The sequence below is a fragment of the Lepidochelys kempii genome, chromosome 8, assembly GCF_965140265.1.
Source record: "Lepidochelys kempii isolate rLepKem1 chromosome 8, rLepKem1.hap2, whole genome shotgun sequence".
NCBI lineage: Eukaryota > Metazoa > Chordata > Testudines > Cheloniidae > Lepidochelys > Lepidochelys kempii.
The window spans coordinates 34890869-34916797 of NC_133263.1; the positions used below are offsets into that span (position 1 = coordinate 34890869).

General features: G+C 43.0%; 1 protein-coding gene across 2 annotated transcripts in view; it reads right to left on the reverse strand.

The window, feature by feature from the left end:
* The window catches only part of SIL1 (SIL1 nucleotide exchange factor), a 230001-nt gene that overhangs the window by 190970 nt on the left and 13102 nt on the right, over positions 1–25929 (reverse strand). The window contains exon 2 of one of the 2 annotated variants that reach the window (XM_073356006.1): positions 12232–12353. The exons of the other annotated variant lie outside the window; for it this stretch is intronic. The gene's annotated coding sequence lies outside the window, so the exon portion shown is untranslated. The remainder of the gene's footprint in view (positions 1–12231; positions 12354–25929) is intronic. 2 annotated transcript variants of the gene reach the window in all.

Genomic DNA, 25929 nt, shown 5'->3' on the forward strand with positions numbered 1-25929 from the left:
TTTTTTAACTTGCTGGTAAGAATACCAATGGAAGCCCGTATCTAAAACTTTGCTAAAGTCAAGATATATCACATCCACCACTTTCCCCGTATCCACAGAGCCAGTTATCTCATCATAGAAGGCAATCAGCTTGGTCAGGCATGACTTGCCCTTGGTGAATCCATGTTGACTGTTGCTGATCACCTTCCTCTCCGCCGAGTGCTTCAAAATGGTTTCCTTGAGGACCTGCTCCATGATTTTTCCAGGGGCTGAGGTGAGGCTGACCAGTCTGTAGTTCCCTGGGTTCTCCTCCTTCCCTTTTTTAAAGATGGGCACTATATTTGCTTTTTTCCAATCATCTGGGACCTCCCCCAATCACTACGAGTTTTCAAAGATAATGGCCAATGGCTCTGCAACCACGTCAGCCAATTCCCTCAGCACCCTCAGATGCATTAGATCTGGACCCATGGACTTGTGCATATCCAGCTTTTCTAAATAGTTCTTAACCTGTTCTTTCACCACTGAAGACTGCTCACCTCCTCCCCATACCATGTTGCCCAGGACAGCAGTGTGGGAGCTGACCTTGTCTGTGAAGACGGAAGCAGAAAAAGCCTGGTCACAGGCCCTTACATACCTTGCTGAGTCATAGCAGGCATTACTTACAGGCTGGAACATTCTCAGGAAGGCTTACCAGGTGGGGGATACGGTTCTCCTAAGGCCTATTGTTTATCCTAATGGCCCATTACCTTGAACAGGCCTTTCACAGCCAGCTATCTGGACTAGAAGCGTTTTGCCTAGTGGGTGTTGCCCAGGTTCAACTACATTTAAAATACAGATTCATAGTCAATATTCCTAACTTTAAATACAAAAATGATACACGCATACAAATAGGATAATCATATTCAGCAAATCATAACTTTTCCAATGACACCTTACATGACCTGTCTTATGTAAAATCCATCATAATTATGCCATAATCACGTCATATCATCACTGTGAAGAATATGGGGTACAGTGTCACAGTGGGGACAGAATTAGAGGGTCTGCATTAAGCAGGTACGGAGACAGGACATATGATGCTCAATGTGGTTAGGCAAGTTTGGTGCCAGGAAACAGGACATTGACTGGGATTAGGAAGGTATGGAGCCAGCACACTGACATTTCCCAGTTTCTGAAATTAAGGATGGTCCCAGCCAAACTAGCTATGGTAGATCTGTAGCTCGGTTCACAAGCCCTAGTATGAAAAATGCTACATAAAGTTTATTAATCATTAGCATCTACATTGTCCTGAAATGCCACTAGCATGTGTATTCAACTAAGTGTTGTAGCACTTCTATTAGGCTAATGTTCCTTGCTGCAAACAGGATAAAAAGCAGAGAAGATCACAGCTCTCACATATACAATATCAATACAACCTACCTGCTACCCATGCTTAAACACCTACATTTCAGTCTTTTCCAGCTAACACCTCACTGTCAGGACCATATCAGTACCGAGGTTTCTTTTATAAACTGCTATCTCTCTCGAGTCAAAGATTCCTACTGTTTTAACAGAATTGCATGAGTCACCATGAGAACCAACTCAAAGCGCCTGCAAAAGTGGGGAAAGAAAGGACCTCTACAAACAGCTCTATTGATCTGTGAGAAACAGTTAGCTGTGAAGTTTATGAAAAATGCATTCCCTCACTCTACTACAGTACATGAGGCCAAGATGACAGTTCTTATTTAAAGTCAACCCCTGGGCATAACTCTCAGTAGAAGCTAGAATCCAACAAAGGAACTATGCTAACCACATGTTGGAGCTATACAATGCCACCAAAAAGCAGGCCATTGTTTATAGCTATTGATACTGAATTGCAGGCGATAAGAACAATAAGAGACATAATTCAAATTCTCCACTATAAGTTACTTCTGTAATGGACCACAAACTTCCAGAATGGAGCCCGATGAACATTCTCTTAAGACTTGGTTTTGTTTGGTATTAAGGTGTGTTATCCAGGGGTGAGATCAGAGGACTGGGAGCCAAGATTCCTAGGTTCCATTACAGGCTTTGCCACTGACTCAGTGTGTGATCTGGGGCAACTCACTTCACCACCCCAAATCTCAGTTTTTCCATCTGTAGAATGGAGATAAATATTTATGTATAAGAGCACAGTAAGGCTTCTCTCAGAGTCTGTAAAAATGCTTTGAGATCCTTGGATAAAAGGTGTTATACATGTAAAGTGGTGTTACTCTTTTATCTCACTAATGAGCAAACTTTCAAGTGAGACCAATACTTTATGTAAATCAAGGAAAAAATATATGGGCAGTTATGAGCCTGGAGAACAAGAAGGGGTGTGTATCTGTAAGCACTGGATATCTTTCTTGATCATATCTACTCTTTTAGCTATACCTTTCATTTCGAGATTGAAGACCAAGCCCTGGTCTACACTAAAAAGTTAGGCTGACCCAACTATACTGCTCAAGGCTGTAAAAAATCCACAGCTGAGTGATGCAGGTAACCCAACCTAACCCCGGGGGTAAACAGCACTAGATCAACCTAGCTACTGCCTCTTGGGGAGGTGGATTACTTACGCTGATGGGAGAACCCTTCTGTCAGTGTAGACAGCGTCTACACCGAAGGGCTGCAGCTGTGCCACTGTGGCGTTTCAAGCGTAGATAAGCCCTGAGCCCTCCCCACCAAGCAGGAGTACTTCTCAAGCTGAAACAAACCAAGGTGAAAACTGTTAGCCAGTAGAAGATACAATTTTAAACCCTTTTTTAAATTTTAGAACTGCAAAATAAAACAGCGCTAATCACAACTCCAGAATCATGAAATGAGTGGGTAGTACTGGCAGACACATGCACCAAAAAAAGGGAGGTAACATTCTTCCCTCTCCTTTATTCCCTCATGTACCAGTTCTACAGTACAGAAATGTCATTTCTGTTTTGTTGCTGTGTAACAGGCCTACACAAAGGAAACTGATTAACTGACTATTAACTATATACTGCCCTAGGTTGGGCCCTAGGCACTACCATAATTAAAACAACATGAGACAAGAAACAGGGAAATTGACTGTACACAACATACTGACAAATGCACAAAGTAAACAACATGCAAAAGAAAAATATTTCTAATCTCTCTCAATTATAGGTGTTACTTGTAACAACAGTAGGTAACAAAAATTAGAAATGTGATCTGTGCAATGTCCCTTTAGTTACAACTGTCATTACAACACAGCTCATTATGTTTATTTTAGAAAGTTACTGAAACAATCATTAAGGCACCATAGACCGCAGCATTCTTCTCAGAAAAGTTCTAAGTCTACTTTGCATTAACTGAAAAGGCGTGGACCAAGGCCAACAAAAGTAGGTAAGGCTGATGGGTAAATCTCTTAGAAGGCTTGCACTCCTTCCATCCATGAGGTGGCCACTGATCTTGTTGTGTGGGCTGTAACCTTATTAGGTCGGAGTCTCACCTTATGCCTTATCAGCCTCTACTATGAAAAGCTTTGATCCACCTAGTTATTGAAGACTTTTCCTTTTATTGCTTAGAAATAAAGGTTGAATAGGAAGTTTGATTTCCTGAGTGTTTCAGTTCCACATAGGTAGATTTTTTTTAATGTACTATGGATATCTAGTCTATGCTATTTTTCTCCTTTCAGATGCTTCAGACAAAATGAAGCTAGAGCAGTGACTTGTGATTAATGGAAAAGCTGTATCAGTTCTCTGCACCATCTGGTCACTGCAGAACATACAGCATTGATAATCTATAGAAAGAGCTTCTCATTCTCAAAACCTGATGGCAGATGAAATCCTTATGTGAAAGGTGACTGTCATGGTGAGGAAACAAATGGGGATTCAAATGGTGAAGCTACTAGAGATGTTAATATGGAGCACAGATTCCATGACAGAAAACCATCCAACAGTTCTGCTGCCTGTAGGAATTTCTTTATGCATGGGTGTGAGGATATGAAACCAGGTTTGTCTGTGCTCAAGATAAAGCCTAAGTGTCTAAGGGCATGTCTTCACTAGCAACACTAAAGCGCTGCTGTGGCAGAATTTTAACGTGGCTGTGTAGTCACGGCACCAGCACTGAGAAAAAAACATACAAAAAAACCCACCACCTCTGTGAGGGGAATGGCTACCAGTGCTGGGAGTGACCTTGGATGGGCAGATGCTGCCACCACCCAAGTGTAAAAAAAAAACCCAAACAACAAAAAAACACCTTCTGAGAATCCAGGAAGGAACAGTTGGGAATTCCTTCCTGTGGGATACCCACAAGGCCTTTCACCCCCACCACCGCACCCCAGGGAAGAGCTGAGGGGAAAAAAAAAAAAAGGAAAGGAAATCAGGAGTTGCCACCAGCTAATTAAACACCATATGCACAAAGCTCTTAGGCACACAAAAATCCAATCCTGCTCTTAAAAAAAGGTAAAATTTATTAAAAACAAAAAGAAAGGAAATACATTTGGAATTTAGGCTTTTTGCTCAATCTTAAAAGAAAAAAATTACAAAAATTAAACATCAAGATAGATCTCTTGAGGTTCAGCTTAAAGGTTACAAGCAAAACAAAGGCATCTGGGGTTAGCACAGAGGAGTCCACGAGGCAAGAAATAAAACAGAAATAAACCTAATCACGGTCTTTCTAAACATTCCTAATCTACTTACACATTTGGGAGTTCCAAATAAGTAATTCTAGGTATGATCTGAAGTTTTTTCCTCTGTTTTAAAAAGTTCTAGCCCTCCCATTGCCTCTTATGGTCAGGTGCCCACTTCTTTCCTTTTACTTGTGGACTTGTTAACCCTTTACAGGTAAAGCAAGTAGAGAACAGCTGCTAAGAGGAATTTTATAGCTAACTGGCTGGCTGGGTGCCATAAAAAGGGAGCCACCCTCCCCCCCTTCATTTATCACAGGGCCCCATAAAAAAAAAAAAATCTAGTACAGGCTTGACAATATCTGCTTTCCACCTGTCAATGAATGGGAAGCTTTCCCTGGTGCATGACAGGGGAGGGCAATGCCTAAAATCTGAAGAAATTTTTAAATTTTCATTTTAAAAAGTGTAAGTTTCTAGCCTACATACAATGAAAACTTTCCAAGCATCACCAGATGCAGAATAATTTTTGAGTCTGCAGACAGACAGTGCCAGAATTTCTGTTCCTGCTCAGAGCTACCCAAAGTAGCAGAAGAGTGACTGCCATTACAGGGTTCTGAACATGAGTAGTCTCGTTAATTTCACTCTGACGGTTCGGAAAATCTCTGCATCCCAGCCAATCCAGGCACTGGAGCAAAGAGGAGGACCCAAAACAGGCTGAAAGTAAAGAACACAGAGACACTACCCACAGCAGTTGGTCTCTGTGATTGTCTCATCCTAATGATAAGTGCTCTGTTCAGAGGCTTGGTAGTCTCTGATTCCAAAAGGGACAAACTGAGGGATGAACCTGAGCTTGATTTTGAGTGTTTTTCATCCTCCACTTGGATTTATGGGAGGAGTCTGAAGCACTTAATAGAACATTCTTTTGTCAGAAAGAACCTCAGGAGTATCAAAGTCAAGGAGATCTACTTAAATTTTAGACTTGGTTTCTTCGGTCCTGGGATTGTGTCCCCTTTTGGGTTTTTGAGTTCCCTTCATGTTGGAGGTTGAGAGCAGGGGGAGGGAGGAATAGCTCCTCCACACCCAGAGGAGAAGAGTCTCATGAAGAAGACACAATAAGAAGCTGGCCTCAAGAGGGCAAGAAAGTCTGAGCATTTTGCCTCACAATATACAAAGCTCTGTAGGGTCTTGGTAGAGCAGTGGTTCTCAAACTAGGGCAACCCAGTGGCCGCAATTCGCGGCTCCAGACCAATGGGGGCTGCAGGAAGGGCGGCCAGCACATCCCTCGGCCTGCGCCGCTTCCCGCAGCCCACATTGGCCTGGAGAGGCAAACCGCGGCCAGTGGGAGCCACAATCGGCCAAACCTGCAGACACGGCAGGTAAACAAACTGGCCCGGCCCACCAGGGGCTTTCCCTGAACAAGCGGCAGCCCTAGTTTGAGAACCATTGTGGTAGAGGAATGGATCAGACTTCTCCAATTCCAGGGTACAAAACCCAATTGCCTTTCTAATGCGAGAGGTAGGCAGGTTAGTACCTTAGTAGAGTGGAAATGAGGAGAAAACAGAGACATAAGTGTCACTGAATTGATAAGCTGCCCCGATGTTGCTGGAGGACATGGAGTTGGAGTCACTTAACCCCTTGAAAGCAGTCTCTGCTGGCTCCCACAGTGCAGCAATCTGTCACTTGCTGTTCCCTTCCCAGGGGAATGAAGCTGCCAGCTGCTGCATTAAGGAGGACAAACATTAGCAACGAAGGATGAAGCTGCCTTGCTGAAGCTGCTGGGCTAGCTAGGAGCTTTTAGGGGCAACCTGCTCTGTGGATTCTGCAGAGACCTGGCCATCTCAGACTCTGAGAGGTATATTGGGAAGGTCACTTCTCTGGAAGGCCTGCAGTCACTGCTTCTTCTCAGTGTTAGTTTTCCCTCTGTGCAAGGCAGCAGAATGCAGGAGCTGATCTTGCACTTCCTTCTCTGCTTCTTAGCCTTCACTGTGTGTAGCTTCCTGCAGAGCTGGGAGCACTCAGAATCCCCCTTGCTTGACACATTATCTAACAGGAGTCTTTTAGGGAATCAGTTTTATCTTTTAAAAAGGGAGTACTTGTGGCACCTTAGAGACTAACAAATTTATTTGAGCATAAGCTTTTGTGAGCTACAGCTCACTTCATCGGATGCATTCAGTGGAAAATACAGTGGGGAGATTTATATACACAGCGAATATGGAACAATGGGTGTTACCATACACACTGTAACCAGAGTGATCACTTAAGGTGAGCTATTACCAGCAGGAAAGCCGTGGGGGGTGGGGGTAACGATACACACAGACCTTTTGTAGTGATAATCAAGGTAGGCCATTTCCAGCAGTTGACAAGAATATCTGAGGAACAGTGGGCAGATGGCGTGGGGGGCGAGGGGGAATAAACATGGGGAAATAGTTTTACTTTGTGTAATGACCCATCATCTCAGGCACTGGCATCCTGACAGCAGGACTGTCTGGCTATGTAGACTCCCTCCTCAGGCCCAACACCACCAGCACTCCCAGCTATCTTCGAGACACCACTGACTTCCTGAGGAAACTACAATCCATTGGTGATCTTCCTGAAAACACCATCCCAGCCACTATGAATGTAGAAGCCCTCTACACTAACATTCCACACAAAGATGGACTACACGCAGTCAGGAACAGTATCCCCGATAACATCATGGCAAACCTGGTGGCTGAACTTTGTGACTTTGTCCTCACCCATAACTATTTCACATTTGGGGACAATGTATACCTTCAGATCAGCGGCACTGTTATGGATATCCACATGGTCCCAGAGCATGCCAACATTTTTATGGCTGACTTAGAAAAACGCTTCCTCAGCTCTCGTCCCCTAATGCCCCTACTCTACTTGCGCTACATTGATGGCATTTTCATCATCTGGACCCATGGTAAAGAAGCCCTTCAGGAATTCCACCATGATTTCAACAATTTCTGTCCCACCATCAACCTCAGCCTGGACCAGTCCACACAAGAGATCCACTTCCTGGACACTATGGTGCTAATAAGCGATGGTCACATAAACACCACCCTATACCGGAAACCTACTGACTGCTATTCCTACCTACATGCCTCCAGCTTTCATCCAGACCACACCACATGATCCATTGTCTACAGCCAAGCTCTACGATACAACTGCATTTGCTCCAACCCCTCAGACAGAGACAACCACCTATAAGATCTCTATCAAGCATTCTTACAACTACAATACCCACCTGCTGAAGTGAAGAAACAGACTGACAGAGCCAGAAGAGTACACAGAAGTCACCTACTACAGAACAGGCCCAACAAAGAAAATAACAGAACGCCACTAGCCATCACCTTCAGCCTCCAACCTCTCCAACGCATCATCAAGGATCTACGACCTATCCTGAAGGACGACCCATCACTCTCACACATGTTGGGAGACAGGCCAGCCCTTGCTTACAGACAGCCCCAAACCTGAAGCAAATACTCACCAGCAACCACACAACAGAACCACTAACCCAGGAACCTATCCTTTCAATAAAGCCCGTTGCCAGCTGTGTCCACATATCTATTCAGGGGACACCATCATTGGGCCTAATCACATCAGCCACAATATCAGAGGCTCGTTCACCTGCACATCTACCAATGTGATACATAATGCCATCATGTGCCAGCAATGCCCCTCTGCCATGTACACTGGTCAGACTGGACAGTCTCTATGTAAGAGAATAAATGGACACAAATCAGACGTCAAGAATTATAACATTCAAAAACCAGTTGGAGAACACTTCAATCTCTTTAGTCACTCGATTACAGACCTAAAAGTTGCAATTCTTCAACAAAAAAACTTCAAAAACAGACTCCAACGAGAGACTGCTGAATTGGAATTAATTTGCAAACTGGATACAATTAACTTAGGCTTGAATAGAGACTGGGAGTGGATGGGTCATTATACAAAGTAAAACTATTTCTCCATGTTTATTCCCCACTCCTACCCCCCACTGTTCCTCAGATGTTCTTGTCAACCGCTGGAAATGGCCCAACTTGATTATCACTACAAAAGGTTTCTTCCCCCCACCCCACCCTCCTGATGGTAACAACTCACCTTAAGTGATCACTCTGGTTACAGTGTGTATGGTAACAAACCCATTGTTTCATGTTCTCTATGTATATAAATCTCCCCACTATTTTCCACTGAATGCATCCGATGAAGTGAGCTATAGCTCACGAAAGCTTATGCTCAAATAAATTGATTAGTCTCTAAGGTGCCACAAGTCCTCCTTTTCTTTTTGCGAATACAGACTAACACGGCTGCTACTCTGAAACCAGTTTTATCTTTCTCCCTCTCCAAGTTCTGAAGAGAAATGGGCTCCAAAGCTGCTTTGTTTCTGGTCTGCAATAGGATCAATCCTCAGCCATGTAGCAACCAAGTCTCAATCTGCCCCTTAACACTAGGGAGATCGTAGGACTAGCCAATACTGAAACAGAAAAGAACAAATCCATGCAAGTCCCCCTCTCAGGAAGGCCACAGGCCTAGTCCTCCCACCGCCAACCACTCTTGACACAGGATAACATTTTATAACATTACCTTAGAATTGCAAGCTAAAGCCACAGAGGCTTTTTTTGCCTCTGTCTTCACGAACAAGGTCAGCTCCCAGACTGCTGCACTGGGCAACACAGCATGGGGAGTAGGTGGCCAGCCCTCTGTGGAGAAAGAAGTGGTTAGGGACTATTTAGAAAAGCTGGACGTGCGCAAGTCCATGGGGCCGGATGCGTTGCATCCGATAGTGCTAAAGGAGTTGGCGGCTGTGATTGCAGAGCCATTGGCCATTATCTTTGAAAACTCCTGGCGATCGGGGGAAGTCCCGGACGCCTGGAAAAAGGCTAATGTAGTGCCCATCTTTAAAAAAAGGGAAGAAGGAGGATCCTGGGAACTACAGGCCAGTCAGCCTCACCTCAGTCCCTGGAAAAATCATGGAGCAGGTCCTCAAGGAATCAATTCTGAAGCACTTACAGGAGAGGAAAGTGATCAGGAACAGTCAGCATGGATTCACCAAGGGAAGGTCATGCCTGACTAATCTAATCGCCTTTATGATGAGATTACTGGTTCTCTGGATGAAGGGAAAGCAGTGGATGTATTGTTTCTTGACTTTAGCAAAGCTTTTGACACGGTCTCCCACAGTATTCTTGTCAGCAAGTTAAAGTAGTATGGGCTGGATGAATGCACTATAAGGTGGGTAGAAAGTTGGCTAGATTGTTGGGCTCAACAGGTAGTGATCAATGGCTCCATGTCTAGATGGCAGCCCGTATCAAGTGGAGTGCCCCAAGGGTCGGTCCTGGGGCCGGTTTTGTTCAATATCTTCATAAATGATCTGGAGGATGGTGTGGATTGCACTCTCAGCAAATTTGCGGATGATACTAAACTAGGAGGAGTGGTAGATACGGTGGCAGGTAGGGATAGGATACAGAGGGACCTAGACAAATTGGAGGATTGGGCCAAAAGAAATCTGATGGGGTTCAACAAGGATAAGTGCAGGGTCCTGCACTTAGGACGGAAGAATCCAATGCACCACTACAGACAAGGGACCGAATGGCTAGGCAGCAGTTCTGCGGAAAAGGATCTAGGGGTTACAGTGGACGAGAAGCTGGATATGAGTCAACAGTGTGCCCTTGATGCCAAGAAGGCCAATGGCATTTGGGGATGTATAAGTAGGGGCATAGCCAGCAGATCGAGGGATGTGATCGTTCCCCTCTATTCGACATTGGTGAGGCCTCATCTGGAGTACTGTGTCCAGTTTTGGGCCCCACACTACAAGAAGGATGTGGATGAATTGGAGAGAGTCCAGCGAAGGACAACAAAAATGATTAGGGGTCTGGAACACATGACTTATGAGGAGTGGCTGAGGGAACTGGGATTGTTTAGTCTGCAGAAGAGAAGAATGAGGGGGGATTTGATAGCTGCTTTCAACTACCTGAGAGGTGGTTCCAAAGAGGATGGTTCTAGACTATTCTCAGTGGTAGAAGATGACAGGACAAGGAGTAATGGTCTCAAGTTGCAGTGGAGGAGGTTTAGGTTGGATATTAGGAAAAACTTTTTCACTAGGAGGGTGGTGAAACACTGGAATGCGTTACCTAGGGAGGTGGTAGAATCTCCTTCCTTAGAAGTTTTTAAGGTCAGGCTTGACAAAGCCCTGGCTGGGATGATTTAATTGGGGATTGGTCCTGCTTTGAGCAGGGGGTTGGACTAGATGACCTCCTGAGGTCCCTTCCAACCCTGATATTCTATGATTCACACAACTCAAGGCTATTCCCCTCATCTTCCACTCCAATCCAGGCAGTACGCTTCTGGGAAATTATAGCACACCTCACCCATCAAGTTATGTTGCAGCTTAGGCCCTGACCCTGCAGACACTTAGGGCTTGGTTATACTTACATTTTATAGCGCTCTAACTTGCTGGCTCAAGGGGGTGAAAAATCACCCCCCTGAGCAGAACAAGTCAGAACACTTTAAAGCGCTAGTGTAAACAGGCTCCAAGCACTGGGAGCCGTGCTCCCAGCGCTTGGAACTAATCCCCTCATAGAGATGGATTACCAAGAGTGCTGGGAGAGCTGTCTCCCAGTGCGCGACCACACTAGCACTTCAAAGCGCTCCGGGAACGCTTTGATGTTTCCATGTAGCCATACCCTTAGGGATGTACAAAATCCCATTGAACTCAGTGGCCCCATTCACATGTACAGTTACTCACATGTTTAAGTGATTGTAGAATTGGGGTCAGACTAAGTTTAACAGGGCAAGGACCCTGTAATTTGTGTATTAAGTATGATGCACATTTATGTTGCTGTATAATAAATAATAATTAGAGTGACCCTTGGTCTCCAACACTTTCAGTCTGCCATAAGCATCAGAGACGTTATATTTAAAAGAAATAGCCGGAGAGAGAACATAAGGCATTGCTACAGAAACTCTGAATTGGCTTTTACTCTCTGGATAAAATAGGACTTTCTGATGAGCTGGTTTTCTTATTGTTACGTATCAATTCCATTTCATAACAGCAGTGAGGCACTGCAGGCAGAGCACTTCAGGATGATTACTGCATTTCTCGGGTAGTTAAGTAGACCTGACCTTCAGCCACATACCTCACCTCAGGCATTGTGATAAGGTACAATTGCCCAGAGATGTACTGCCTGGGGTGCCTTATTGATTAATTATAGGGTTAGGAGCATTCTGCCAGTCCAGGCATCTGATTGGCTCCACATGCCAAAGTGCTTTATAATGGGTCTGAAGGAGCCAGTACACTAGTGCGGTGGTTCTCAACTAGGAGTATGCATACCTTTGGGGGTATGCCAACTCATCTAGATATTTGCCTAGCATAAAAAGCACTAGTGCAGTCAGTACAAACTAAATTTAATACAATGATTTGTTTATACTCCTCTATACACATAAATATTGTACTTATATTTCAATTTAAATTGATTTTATAATTATATGGTAAAAGTGAGAAAATAAGCAATTTTTCAGTAATAGCGTGCTATGACACTTTTGTATTTTGATGTCTGATTTTGTAAGCAAGTCGTTTTTAAGTGAGGTAAAACTTGGAATACGCAAGACAAATCAGACTACTCAAAGAGACACAGTTGTCTGGAAAGGTTGAGAGCAAATGCATTAGAGCATACCTCTGCACACGAGCCAGAAGGGGCTCTCTTGCTCATTGCAGACCCATTTCCAGACCAGCCAGGCTCTCCCTTCAATCAAGCAGTCTGTCTTGTTTTAGCAGAGATTTACTGAGAGATTTTCTCTTGGAAACAATAATATATGGATGGAAAGGAAGAACAGAAATGAGTGAACATGGTAATTATCCCCAATGTTGCAAATAAGAGCGATTTCTCATTCTGAGACATGCCTGAAAAACAAGATTAAAATACTTGAGGGACATGTTCTTGAAACCGCAGATAACAGAACAGATAAAATGTATTTAAAATATCTCATAGGGGACGTGTACCTTTTAGCTAATAGCTATTAGATACTACAATTGTATTATGAAAATAATATTCTTCCACTCTTCATTATGGGGTGGACATTGTATATATAAAATGAGTAACAGAGCAAAGTGTCTTTAAAGGCAATTATGTCTGGTTCCAATAAGCCAGACTCACCCCCCTGATATGCCTTGCACACCAAAGCACAACAAGCAACACAAATGGCATCTGCAAGCACAGACAGCATATCAGCAATATTAATATTCCATGCAAAGCACACAATTTAACAAACAGAAAAAAAGAGAGATGTGGTGGGATAAAGCATGAAGCGATAGTATCTCAGCTACCGGTTAAGAGAGGTGAAGAACGGACTTGCTTCTCCTGACTTCCACAGTGCCCACACCAGGGCTGCCAGCTAACACACTGCGTGAAGTACCCACCACTAGAAACAATTTGTCATGTGTCAGATCAAATAAACTCTTAATAGACCATTGCGCTCCCTTAAGCGGAAGGCAGCCAAACTCCAAAGGAAAAATCCAAGAAGTCTAACTGGCCACATTAAACCCAAGTGCTTACATCAACCAAACACTTTTCACTTTAAAAACACATCATTACAATACAATCTATTCCCATGTAGAAGTTTCTGTGAAAGACAGTCATCAGCAATATTTATTATTAAAAGAAGGTGAGGTTTAAATTATCACTCTTGGGCTGAAGCACGACATAGATAAAGAATGTGACATTTCTGCACTAACAGAATAGTATCTTGCTCATTCTTGGGAGACATTTTAGAAGAGTTTTGAAGATATAAACTGCTTTATAACTGTTAAGGATTATCACCATCTTTCCGCTGCATCTTTTCTTTAAAGAACTATTCATTGTGGAATTAAATAGTTAAACTCTGGTATAGAAGGAACAGCAGAGTCTATCATTTGGGCATGTATGGGACAGGAGCTAATTTACAAGATATTTAGATTGAAAACTCTGCAAGGCAGGGTCTGTTATATTTGTTATATGTTATATTTATGTTATATTTGTACAGCAGGGCCCCAATCCCCAGCTAGGTCCTGTAGGCATTGCCACAATACAAATAAACACTGCTACTGCATCTGGGTACAATCTCCTCATCCCCTTCACAGCCCTACTTCTGTCCATCTCTTGCCACCGCCCTGTCTTCCATGTTTTCAGTATCTCTGTATTTTTGTTCCTCCTGTCCTTTTTCCCCGCTTGTGCCTGCCGTTCTATCACACTGTGCTGGGATCCTGTCACATCTAACAAGCTACAGAACACCTAGCTACTGCACGAAGTGGTGTTAAAAAACCATTAGGTAATATTCCCCACTAAGCCAGTGATGAACCTAAATCCCAGCACAGGGTTAGGGGACACTGTTCTGCTTGATGTGCCATGCTACAGGAGTTTCAAAACCAAGATCTTGTGATAATTAAAGATTCTCTAGTATTTTTTGCAAGAATAGGGGATGTTATCCCCAGTTTTTTGGCCAAATTTTAACTCCAGTAATTACATTCTGCCTCCCTAGCTACTCCGTGAAGTTTCAACAGTTTACTGTATTCTTTGATGCCTTCCCTCTATCATTGTATATTATTGCTGTGAGCTGTTAAACAAATGTTGCGTCCCACATCAGAGGTGGTTGTCCCAGACACTAATAAAATCATCATTCTAGCTTGGTTTACAAAAGTCTTGTCTACACTAGAAAGGGTTTACCAGTATAGCTATACTAGCAAACCTTCCTATAGGAGGTGCAGTTTATACCAGCAAAAACATAGCTTATACCTGTTCCTCGAACAAAATAAGCTACACCAGTTGTGACATTATCTGATTAAAACATAACCATGCAAATTATTATTGCTACCGCTGTTATATAATTGCAACGAATCTTATACAAAGTGTAACACATGGCCAGAAAGGGTTAAGCATCCTGCAGGCTAACTGACCCCGAGTCAACCTATAGAGACATGTTGGAAATGGCAATTAGGGCCATTCCATGCTAGATAGGCTAGAACTTTGAAGTGCAAACCTGTATTGTTAGAGAATTAGAGGTGATACTAATTGTATGTGTTTACTTATATCTTAGATGCTAGCCACGTAAACAGACAGTTCCTGTCTGTCACTATAGCTACTGATTCAGAGATCAAAAGGGAATATTAACATTTATATTAATCTTGGGTGCACTAATGTCATTGTCTATATGGCTCTTTAAAGTTTGAGATAAACTGCTTAATGGATAAATTATCTTATGTTAATCCATGTAGTTAATTACCAGTGAGGGTTAGGAAACAGAAGGTTACATCAGAAGCCTACTGTTCACCCAGGCCTGTATGGTCCAGTGGCTGCTAGAAAACTGTACAAAAAACTCTTGGATCCCGATCCTTTTTATCCCAGATCTGCTTGATGCTTCATACAGGGGAAGCTTAAACCACAAGATTGAGATTCCAGTCCTGACTGGAGCACTCTGAATATACACATTGGACTATTACCTATGAACTAATTCTGAAAGAACTCTTTGCAACTACAAAGCTCACCATCTCTGCTATCTGAATCTGAATCTCAAGAACTTTACTCATGTCTGTATGTATATTGATCTTTTAACCAATACTCACTTTTCTTTTTTAATAAGTTATAGTTTAATTAATAAGAATTGGCTGTAAGCATGTATTTGGGTAAGATCTGGAATATTCATTAACCTGGGAGGTAATGTGTCCGATCCTTTGGGATTGACAGAACTTTTTTATGTGATGAATAAGATTTTCAGTAATCCTCATCATATCTGACTTGGTTGTCTGGGTGGAGGCTTATGGCTGGGTTACTTCAAGGGAAATGTGCTGTTGGCTTCTGGGTAACCAGTGAGGTGGTATAGAAGCTGTTTTGTGCTGGCTTGGTAAATCTAAGTATTGGAATATCCATCAGCTTTGGGGATTGCCTGCCCCCATTCTTTTCAGGTCACCCTAATTGAATGACCTAAGTTGGCTCCCCTGGAACCCTGGTCACACCAGTAAAAGGATTTTTTCACCAGTTTAACTGTGTCAACACTAGGGCTTTTGCTGGCATAGCTATATCAGTTAAAAGGGTGTTTTTTCATACTCCTAAGCTACACTGCAAAAACCTTTTAAGTAGACCGGAACTTCTGTACACCCATTGTTCCCCAGCAGGAGTCTGGCCAAATCCAGGAATCTTACATAGGAAGGTGCATGTATGCAACCAACCTCCTCCCAGGAAGATGAGAAAAGTAACTGGGGAAAAAACAACAGAAGAAAATACAGTGGTTTGAAAGAGGCACTGGGTTAAAACTAGTTACTGTTTTATTTTATATATTACAATGCTCCTTTTCATTTGATAAACAGATTGGAAATCACCTGTTTCACAGGTATTTCTGCAAGATCTGCTGCAATTTCCTGCTGAAATGCAATGTATAACTTTTGGAGTGATACAGAATCCTAAGTATATTACAGAGGGACTGCTTTCCCCTTTCCCCAGCAGCAGAGTCATAAAACAGTTCTAAATCCTTTCAAAACAGGTACCAACAGTTTCTAGTCTTAAAATGGAGGGAGGAACCTCATTGGTTAAAGTGCAAGAGTGAGGCTCTCTCTACACTAGCACTTTTGTCGGTAAAACTTTTGTCGGTCAGGGGTGTGAAAAAAACCCACACCTCTGACCAACGTAAGTTTCACTAACAAAAGCGCCGGTGTGGATAGCGCTATATCGGTGGGAGATGTTCTCCCGTCAACATAACTACTGCTGATCCTTAAGGGTGGTTTAATTATGCTAGCGGGAGAGCTCTCTCCCATCAGCATAGAGTGGCTACATGGGAGACCTTCCAGAGGCGCAGCTGCAGCGGTACAGCTGTGCCGCTGGAAGGTCTGTGGTGTAGACATCGCCCGAGAGTCAGGAGACCTAGCTCTGCCTCTAAGCAAATCACTTTATCACTCTTTGGTGTCATAATTTACTTAGAGAATGAGACCATCAAATTCTCTGGGCATATCTACATAATTAAAATACAAACCATGCTGCCCAAAGTCAATCTTCAGTAAACTCCCTCCCTACCAAGATAGGCCAGATATATTCCCCCACTGCCAGGCCTCAAGCCAGCGAAATTAGATGAGTTTTAGGCCTAAATAGACTAAGATTTAACTTGACTGGTTTAGCACATGCTAAAGGCAGTGTGTCCTGTCTACACTACATTTTTAAGACACACAGTTAGCAGGTTCTAACATCACACCTTTAAATAAGGCCTAAGGGCTCATGTGCACTATGAGTTAATTGATTACCACTGAATTCACACATCTGTCCCAAAACACAAATGTTTGCAATTTACCTTAGGCAGAGCCCTCAAATTAACTCAAGGTGAAAAATCAAATGTAGCCAAGGCCTTACATGGTGACTTAACATTCAGACTTGAGCTCTATTGGACCAATGGGGGAAGCTAATTCCAAAGCCTAGGCTCAGATGCCCAAATCTAGGTACTATTCGCAGGAATAATTCAGCTGATCTCAGCTGCCAGGCAGTTTCTCCTTCTCTAAAATCGGAATAAATATCCCCAGGAGATTTTAAAGTTTGTAAGTGCTACGAGATCCTCGGAGGAAAAGCATAACAGAATTGCAAAGGACTGGAATATATTAACATTACAGAGCGAGGAAGAGGGGGAAAAAAAAGGAGGGGGAAAATGTAAAGGAAGAATGACAGAAGCAGGAAGCAGTGCCTCCTAGAAAACTAAACTGAGCAGGAACTACCAGAGGAGGCCTGAAAATCACTCCCCCTAAAAAAGCAGAGGGGGGAAAAAGTAAAATTAACGCCAACAAAGTGGGAGGAACACAAAGAGAAAGGGGGAGGCAAGTGTGTCATCCTGCATTCCATTTAGTGTTCTTAGCACCAGAGCCATGCTCTGCATCTATTTTTCAAATTTTATTTAAAGAGCATTCGATGCCTCATGAAAAACCTATATTTAGACACAGTTTTGTTTGTATCTAGGTTTCTTTTCAACTGTGGTTACTCGCATCAAAGCGGAGGACACAGATGTAGTCCCTGCTCATATAGGATTACGGCTTCCTAAGAACACATTAAAATTCCTCTGTCACATGCACCTAACTGATTTTGTGTGTGTAGTGTGGTATAGTTAAAGTATTTAGGGTTTCAGTGTCACATTTCCAACAGGGAGTAAAACAGGCATTTTAAAAAAATATGAGAAATGTTTGATTGTGTCCTCATATCAAACAAAGTTCTTGTCTTCTGGTAAATATCACAAATCATGAAGAACAAAGTAATAGATACAAATCTGTCATTTCTGGGCAGTCTTTGTATACACTTCATGTACATAAATCATGAGCCAAATCCCAAGGTCTTTACTCCGACCATACTCATAGCTGGTCTGCACTGGAAACTAACCCCTAAAAGATGTAGCTATGCCAGTGTGAAAGATTCCTGAGAGAGACCTAGTTACGCTCACCTAACCCGTGATGTAGACAGTGCTAGGTTGACGGAAGAATTCTTCCATCAACCCAGTTTCTGCCTCTCAGAGATGGATTACTTAGAGCAACAAGAAAACCCCTCCCATCACTGTAACGAGTGTCTACCCTGAAGCACTACAGTTGTGTTGCTGTAGTATTTTAAGTGTAGACATACCCATCAAACTCCCACTGTCATAAGACTTCTGTCTCAGCAAAATTTTCAGGATTTTACCCCAGATTATGTGAAAATATAACTAATGATTTTGAGCCAACCGATCAACATAACTGCAGCTTCAAGGGAGTCAAAGGAGCCTCTTGTTGCCATATCCTTAGAGGTGGAGAAGGCATTTGACTGTTTCCTGGGATTACCTTTTACTTGCTCGCTAAATTCGCATTTGGTAGTCAATTATCTCATGGATTATACTTTTTATATGAATCCCTCTTCCAGAGTGGTAACAAATGGCATTATTTCAAAACCATTCCCACTTCACAGGGGTACAAAACAGAGTTGCCCCCCCCCGACCTCTGCTGTCAGACCAACCCCTAGAAGCTTTAGCTTTGCCATCCATACCCAGAGGTGAAAGTAAGCCGGTACAGGGCTCAGGCAGCGCTTTAAAGGGCCCGGGGCTCCCCGCAGTGGCCAGAGCCCATTTGATTGTAAAATGTCCCCTATAATATTGGCTACCAGAAAAACATGGGCCAGTTTGGCTAGAAAAAAAAATTAAATTCCATCCCTTGTCACACACTGATGCTGCACTTTGGGGCAACTCGCTGTAGAAAAATCAACAAGAAACCACGAATGTGGAAAGAGTTGTTGGACAAGAGGGCTTATCCAAACTGGGAGCAGGGCGCACTGATGTAATTCCACTAGCACAGCATTGGCTCAAACCGCTAATGTAGATGCACCACACTGGCGAAACAAGTGACCTGCATGAGTGCAGCTTCTCCCAGATTCAAACTGATGTAAACTGCACCAACGTAAGCCACTATCTGCACAGGGGGTTGGCACAGGGGCAGCTAGAGCGGGGCAAAAAACACAACATACAACAAACCCAACACCCAGTGTAGACAAACCCTTAGAGCTATACAACACTTTCACTGCTGGATTAAAATTTAACAAATATCTAACAATCACTTCAAAGTTTCATAACCTTCAAGGAGACCTGCCTCCCCTTGAGCCTGTGCCAGCTGTCACTTGAAACTGAGTTAAGGGACCCAGGCAACACCCACACTTTTGGAGTTTTTAAACCCACAATTTACAGCAGGATCTAACTCATACTAGGCTCCTGCTGGATCTTTTTAACAGTAGAGCAATTTATTTTGGAGGACCAAGAAAAGTTACAGCACTAGTAAGTTACCATAAGGAGAAACTATACTAAAGCAGGAATCAAGAATATGAGAAAAACATTTTCAGAGCTGTTTGTTTTTCACTCTTTCATGGTCTTGGAAAAGAAAATGGAGTGAATTTGTTTCATATGGATATTGTCCATCATTGGTTACCATACATCTATTCAAGCTTACTTGAAAAACAAAAATTTTAGTTAAAAACACACAGTACTGTATAGCATGCCTGTGAAATATGCTTGTAATAACAGATCATTACAGTAAATGCAATACAGCTTTATATTACATTTTTCAAACAGTGTCCCAAAATGTTTACAAATTAAATACTCCAGCAGAGAGTAATTCAGAGGCACAGTGTTAATCAAGGAAGAAAAGAGGTTTACAGATCAGGGTGGATAAAAATCAATTATTATTTTTAATTAAAAAAAATCAGATTTTTTTATTCTAAATCGGATTTTTTTGATAAAATGTTTTTTGAGGAAAAAAGCTATTTAAAGATAGTTTTAATTAAGATATCTTTGAGCTATAATGTATCATGGAATAGGGATTATGAATTCTAATTCTATAGTATGAGACAATTTATTCATGTAATGTTTAAGAAAAGTTTTGTAAATGAGTTCCAATAGTTCATGCAGTGGTGAGCTGGAGCTGGAACCAGTTTGCACCAGTTCACTAGAACTGGTTGTTAAATTTAGAAGCCCTTTTAGAACTGGTTGTCCCGCGAGGGAGAACCGGTTCTAAAAGGGCTTCTAAATTTAACAACCTGCCAAAAGTGGCACCTTAGGAGCTAACCCCGTGGGTGCTCCGGGGCTGGAGCACCCCCGAGGAAAATTTGATGGGTGCAGAGCACCCACCGGCAGCTCCCCACCCCTGGCCCCAGGTCACCTCCGCTCCGCCTCCTCCCCTGAACATGGAGCGGAGGTTACGGGGGGGGGGGGGGCGCGAGGAGGTACCCCGGGGGGGAGCGCAGGGGAACTGCTCCCCGCCCCAGCTCACCTCCGCCTCCCTTGGCCTTAGCGCAAAGCCACCGCCTGCTTCTCGGCTCTCCCCAGCTTCCCACGTGAACAGCTGATTCATGGGAAGCCGGGTGGGGGGGGGGGGGGGGAAGAGAAGCAGAGCGGGGCGGCGCGGAAGTGAGGTGAGCTGGGGCTGGGTGTGGAGCTGCCAGTCAGTGCTCTACACCCACCAAATTTTCCCCATGGGTGCTCCGGCCCTGGAGCACCCACAGAGTCGGCAACTAAGGAGCCACTTTCGAAGTGATCAGTGGGGGGAGCGACTGCTCCCCCCCAGCTATGCTCCCCCACCCCAGGAGCCAGGGGGACCTGCCGGATGCTTCCTGGGAGCTGCCCCCTGGCAGGTCCCTCTGGCTCTTGGGGGGGGTGGGCACCCACTACGGTGGCCCTCGAGACCCTCCTGCCCAGTTCTGGGGGCAGTCAGAGGACAGGGGAGGGGGGTGGATGGGGCAGGGGTCGGGGGAGGGCCATGACCCCCTCGTGGGGTGAGGACGGAACTGGTTGTTAAGATTTTGGCAGCTCATCACTGAGTTCATGGATTAGGGACCCAATCTTATGGGGTTCCAGGGGTTTCTGTATAGATTATTTAGGTTAATCTTTCTATCTACCCAATGGGACTCAATAGTCAGTCTAGAAGACACCATCAGCGATGCTTAGTTTTGCAGTTCTCAAACTGTGGATTTGTGTCTCCAGAGACAACAACATGCTTGTTAACAGCAAAAAAAATTTTTAATAAATATATAGAAGTGAGAAATAACAGACCTCAACCCTATTGTCCCTCCGCAAATTTGTGTACACAGTCAATCCCTTACCTCTCCCTAAAAGTGCAAAGTTTCAAAAAGTTTGATGAATACAAGATTGTTGGGGGCGAAATAGATCTGGACAAGGAGAAGAAGTCCGGAGATAAATGTGAGAAGGGAGTGACAAGCAGTAGAAACAAAAGTGAAACTGTTTGAGCAGCATATTCCAGAAGTCTTGAACTCTTTCTAGTGTAGCCTTCATTGATTTGAGATCTACCATACCATTCTCTCACTAGAATGGAAAACCTATAATGGCAGCTGGCCGTAAAAGAGACCCAGTTTGGGAATAAAAACCAGTCAAGAAATATAAGTTTGCTAATGATGTTTTAAAGAAAGTATCATAGAATCTCAGGTTTGGAAGGGACCAGGGGGTCATCTAGTCCAACCTCCTGCTCAAAGCAGGACCAATCCCCAATTTTGCCCCAGATCCCTAAATGGCTCCCTCAAGGATTTAACTCACAATGCGGGGTTTAACAGGCTGGTGCTCAAACCACTGAGCTATTGCACTGGTGGAAGTCACTTAAGCACTTGGATTCAGAGACTGATGAAGTGATAATCTCACTTTGAACAGTAGTAGCTTCTTCTGCCAGTGTAGAAAGAATATTTTCTTCCTTTGGACTAATTCATTCCAAACTGAGTAATTGTTTGGGACCTGAAAAAGCAGGAAAGCTTGTTTTTCTTTTCCAGATTATGAACAAACAGGAAAATGAACGTGAAGATGACTGAGTTAGCTACAGAAGCCAATATTTTAAGTTCCTCATGTTGACCTGGCTGACAGTCAATTTAAAAAAAATGTTTAAAAATATTTCATTTAAAATTGTTTTTAACTAAAAACAAACCTGATTTTAAAAAACTTGAATGTTAAGCTAAATTCAAAAATTCATATGCTTGTTTTGTTAAAATATGATATGTTTGCTGTTGAAGGGAAAAAAAATCCAGAATGCGTAAAGTTGTTGTTTTAGTTAAATAAAACAAATTTAAATGTCTGTCTGGTGATATTCTCCTCCTAATACAGCATGGCAAGTAAATCCTCCAAATATTAATGATTAACCTGTTGAATTGGAGATAGTTCACCTCCCAGTTACTTCATAAATATCTGCTTCAATTACCTTTGGTAAATGAAATAACCAATCATTCATTTTCTGATATAGCTGTAAAACTAATCTGAAGAGTTTTCAAAATAAATCACTTTAAAAAAGTACAGTGTGTACCTTCTAAAAATGAAACCTACATCTATCTCTGAGTTGTGAAGACTATGTATTAAGGTTATAACAACCAACAAGGATGCACTTTTACGTAGAAATCCATGATTAAATCGAGTCTTCTTGACTAGTGATTTAAATCAAATCCACCTTGTTACAGATGAAATCTGAAATGAGATCAAGAACCAGGGAGGCGGAGAGACAGGAAGGCTATTCCAGACAGAAATGGTTGTAAAGGAGAAGGTTCTCTCTCTCTCTCACCGGTGTTAGAACTACGTGAAGGGACTGAGAGGAAGCCAGGGCCAGACAAACAGCGGAAGAGAGGAGAGACATAAAGGTCCATGAAGTCAGCTGGCATGAGTCCACACAGAGTATTAAAAAAGTGGAGTTGCTTGATGTTAGGGTGATGCATTTGATCCTCTTTGTAGGTGTGAAAATTCCAGCAGCAGCATTCTGGACATGCTGGAATCTAGCAATCTAGCTGGGATTTGGGAAGGGAGCTAAAATAGTCAAGACGAGATGACAATGACAACAGGCCTGATAAGGAAAACCACAATAACCTTCTGCAAATTGGAGAGAATAATCTATTGCCCAGCTGCTTACAAGCTCACCAGTGCTATTGGTGAAGTACATGAATAAGGCCTATACAGGATAAAAAGCCAAGTATTTATGGGAAATGGATAATAAAATGCAAGGACAGCAAAAGAAAAATTAGAATACTTCAAAAGTATTCAATACCTAAAAGTCCTAAGTGGTTTCACATGGGTTAGTTTTAGACAAGTTGTCATTTATGCAAATACTAAATTAACCAAATGGCAAGTGTATCCCTATGATCTAACCCAGACAGATAAAAAAACCCAGAGCTCTCAATCTGCTGAGAAAAGCAAAAAGTTATGCCACAATGAGAAATGTGGTACAAGTACCTGAACAGAACAAAAGATAAAGATGATGCTTACTCTATGGAGTGAATAAAACACAAGCAGTTTAACAAGTTAACTCAGGACATAATTGGAATGCCTAAGAATATAAGAACACAAGAACGGCCATACTGGGTCAGATCAAAGGTCCATCTAGCCCAGTATCCTGTCTTCCGACAGTGACCAATGCCAGATGCCCCAGAGGGAATGAACAGAACAGGTAATCAGCAGGTGATCCATCCTCTGTTGCTCATTCCCAGCTTCTGGCAAACAGAGGCTGGGGACACCATCCCTGCCCATCCTGGCTATTAGCTATTGAGGAACTGCTGAGCAAAGGAAAATTAGCAGGTTAAATGAGCCTCATAACTTTGAGCCTGAAGAGATCAGAGATTTGTCTTTTTCTTAACAGTATCTGGTATGACAACAAGAGTTCTTTGACAAACTGTTTATTTGCTTAGAGAAATCATTCTCCCTAAACAAAAGTTGCATGTTACAGCATCTTTCTTTACAAATGTCTTGGAAAAGGTGTGTGCCTTGCAGTTCCTGAGGCATGGTATCCATGGTGATACACTGGCCTGCAGCCAGAAAGGGTCTAGAAAGGTAACACCTTGAATGAGTATTCAAACCTTCCAAAGTAAAAAAAGTCTAAAGGAAGTGGCAAGTTGAGCAGAGAACACTGAAGTCCTAGCTCATTACAAGCATTAAGCCAAATGTTAAAAATGTTAGGTTCTATGTGCCAGGCAAGCATATGGCAAAACTGGCCAATAGCTATGTTAAAACAGAACCCTTTGGGTTCAGAGATGGTTAGGGAAGCAAAATGCAGGGAGGGGACTAGTCAAGGCACTAATAATGGTAAATAGAGCCTTCACTTCTAGATCACCAGTTCAAATCTAAGCCAGTTCAGTGAGGATGCAAAGGAATAATATATATATGGCTCCTTTCTACCATCTAAAGCATTATGATACAAACTATCACAAGCACACCTTCAACCCCAAGGCTATGTGATGGAAAATGTCCTTCTCATCCCTTGGGGTAGTACCTACCCATGAAATTTGAGGCATACATGTGAGGAAGCTTGCACTGCCATTGCCTATGCTATACCTGCTCTGCGGTGAAACAGAGGACTTCTGTCTCTAGGGCTGTGAATTCAGGACTCTTCACCAGCATTAAATTCACATTAAATGAATAAAACACAAAGTGAAATGAGCAGTAAAGCAAGTACAGCTGTGCCCTCTGATCCATTACGCACTGCCTTGAAAGGAAAAAGGGCTTACAACAACAACAAACTTACCATTCTGTCTGTAGTGAGTTTGGGTGAAAGTCACACAAGCAGAGAGGGCCTGGCAGAAGGTTCTTCACACAGGATAAACCCTGTGGTAGGGATATAAGAGCAGACACACAGAGCATCCCTTGTGCACCATGAAAGTGAGCATCCGTTCAGCACCACTCTGTCTCCATTTAGCCTGGAGTGGAGTGAAGCTGCTGAAGGTAGGACAAAGAGCAATACCAGTGGATCCACAATTTTGTGGATTTATGGATAGTGAGCCTCTACGTGTACGTCTACACTGCAATGTAAACCCAGGGTTCGAATTTAGGAGCAAGCCTGATCTTACTTCCATCTACAGACAAGTCATGCTGACCCTAGTCCCAGAACCCCTTCGGGTTCAGTGCATGCCTTAGTCAAGCCAGGACCCAGAGTTCAAGCCCAATGGCTTTTCAGTGTAGACACAGGCCCATCAGACTCATGCTCTGGGAGTCCACCAAAAGCATTCCACAATCTCATGGGCTCACTTGCTTTGTCCTCTGGACAGTCAAGTTTTCCCACACTGCACCATAAAGGGCCAAAGTAGCCACATTTTGGGAGGGCAGCAGGAAGTCTGGGATATGGGTGGTTGGATTCAGGCCCGCATAACAAAGATAAAACAGGTTGAGACCAAGGGTTCAATAATTCCTAAGGTGCGGTTACAAATGATGCTCAAGCCCTAGGTAAACAAACCCATGGTCTGCTAACTCAAGTTCTAACCCTGGGCTTACATTGCTGCGTAGACACACGCTCCATGAAAAATGCTGCAGTCACTATTCTAGTCCAAATGCTAGAATACTGGCCAATGAGGGTCTGTCCTGCAGTCCAGCAGCCTACCCCGGCTTTGAAGGATGCAGGCAATTCCGTAACACCCATCCCCAAATCCCTGCTTAGCTTCCCTACACCAAGGGCTTGATCCTGAGAAACAATGAACACCCACAACTTCCCTTTATTTCAATGGGAGGTGCAAGAACTCAAGATCAGGCCTAAAGTGGATTTACTGTGTCTTTGTGCAGGGATGGGTGAATTTTATCTGTAATGAATAGCTAACTTCATATAAAAACACATTTCAGCCTGTGTCAGAAAGACTTCCTGGCACTTATAAGCAGCACAATCGACTTACATAAAAGATAAAGGATTCCTGCATTTTCTCTAGTCTTCCCAATGTGGAAGCAATTTATGTGCATTGTTGTAATAATCAAGATACAAGAATTCTTTGAAACCCAAGTGGTCAACTGCCAAATTAGTTTTAAGATGACCAGGCTTCAGTTTTTGGTATGCAAAATCCATTTCAATAAACTTGCTCATCAACAGAGTTTACCAGAGTTGTTCTGCATCTCTGAACATACTGATAATA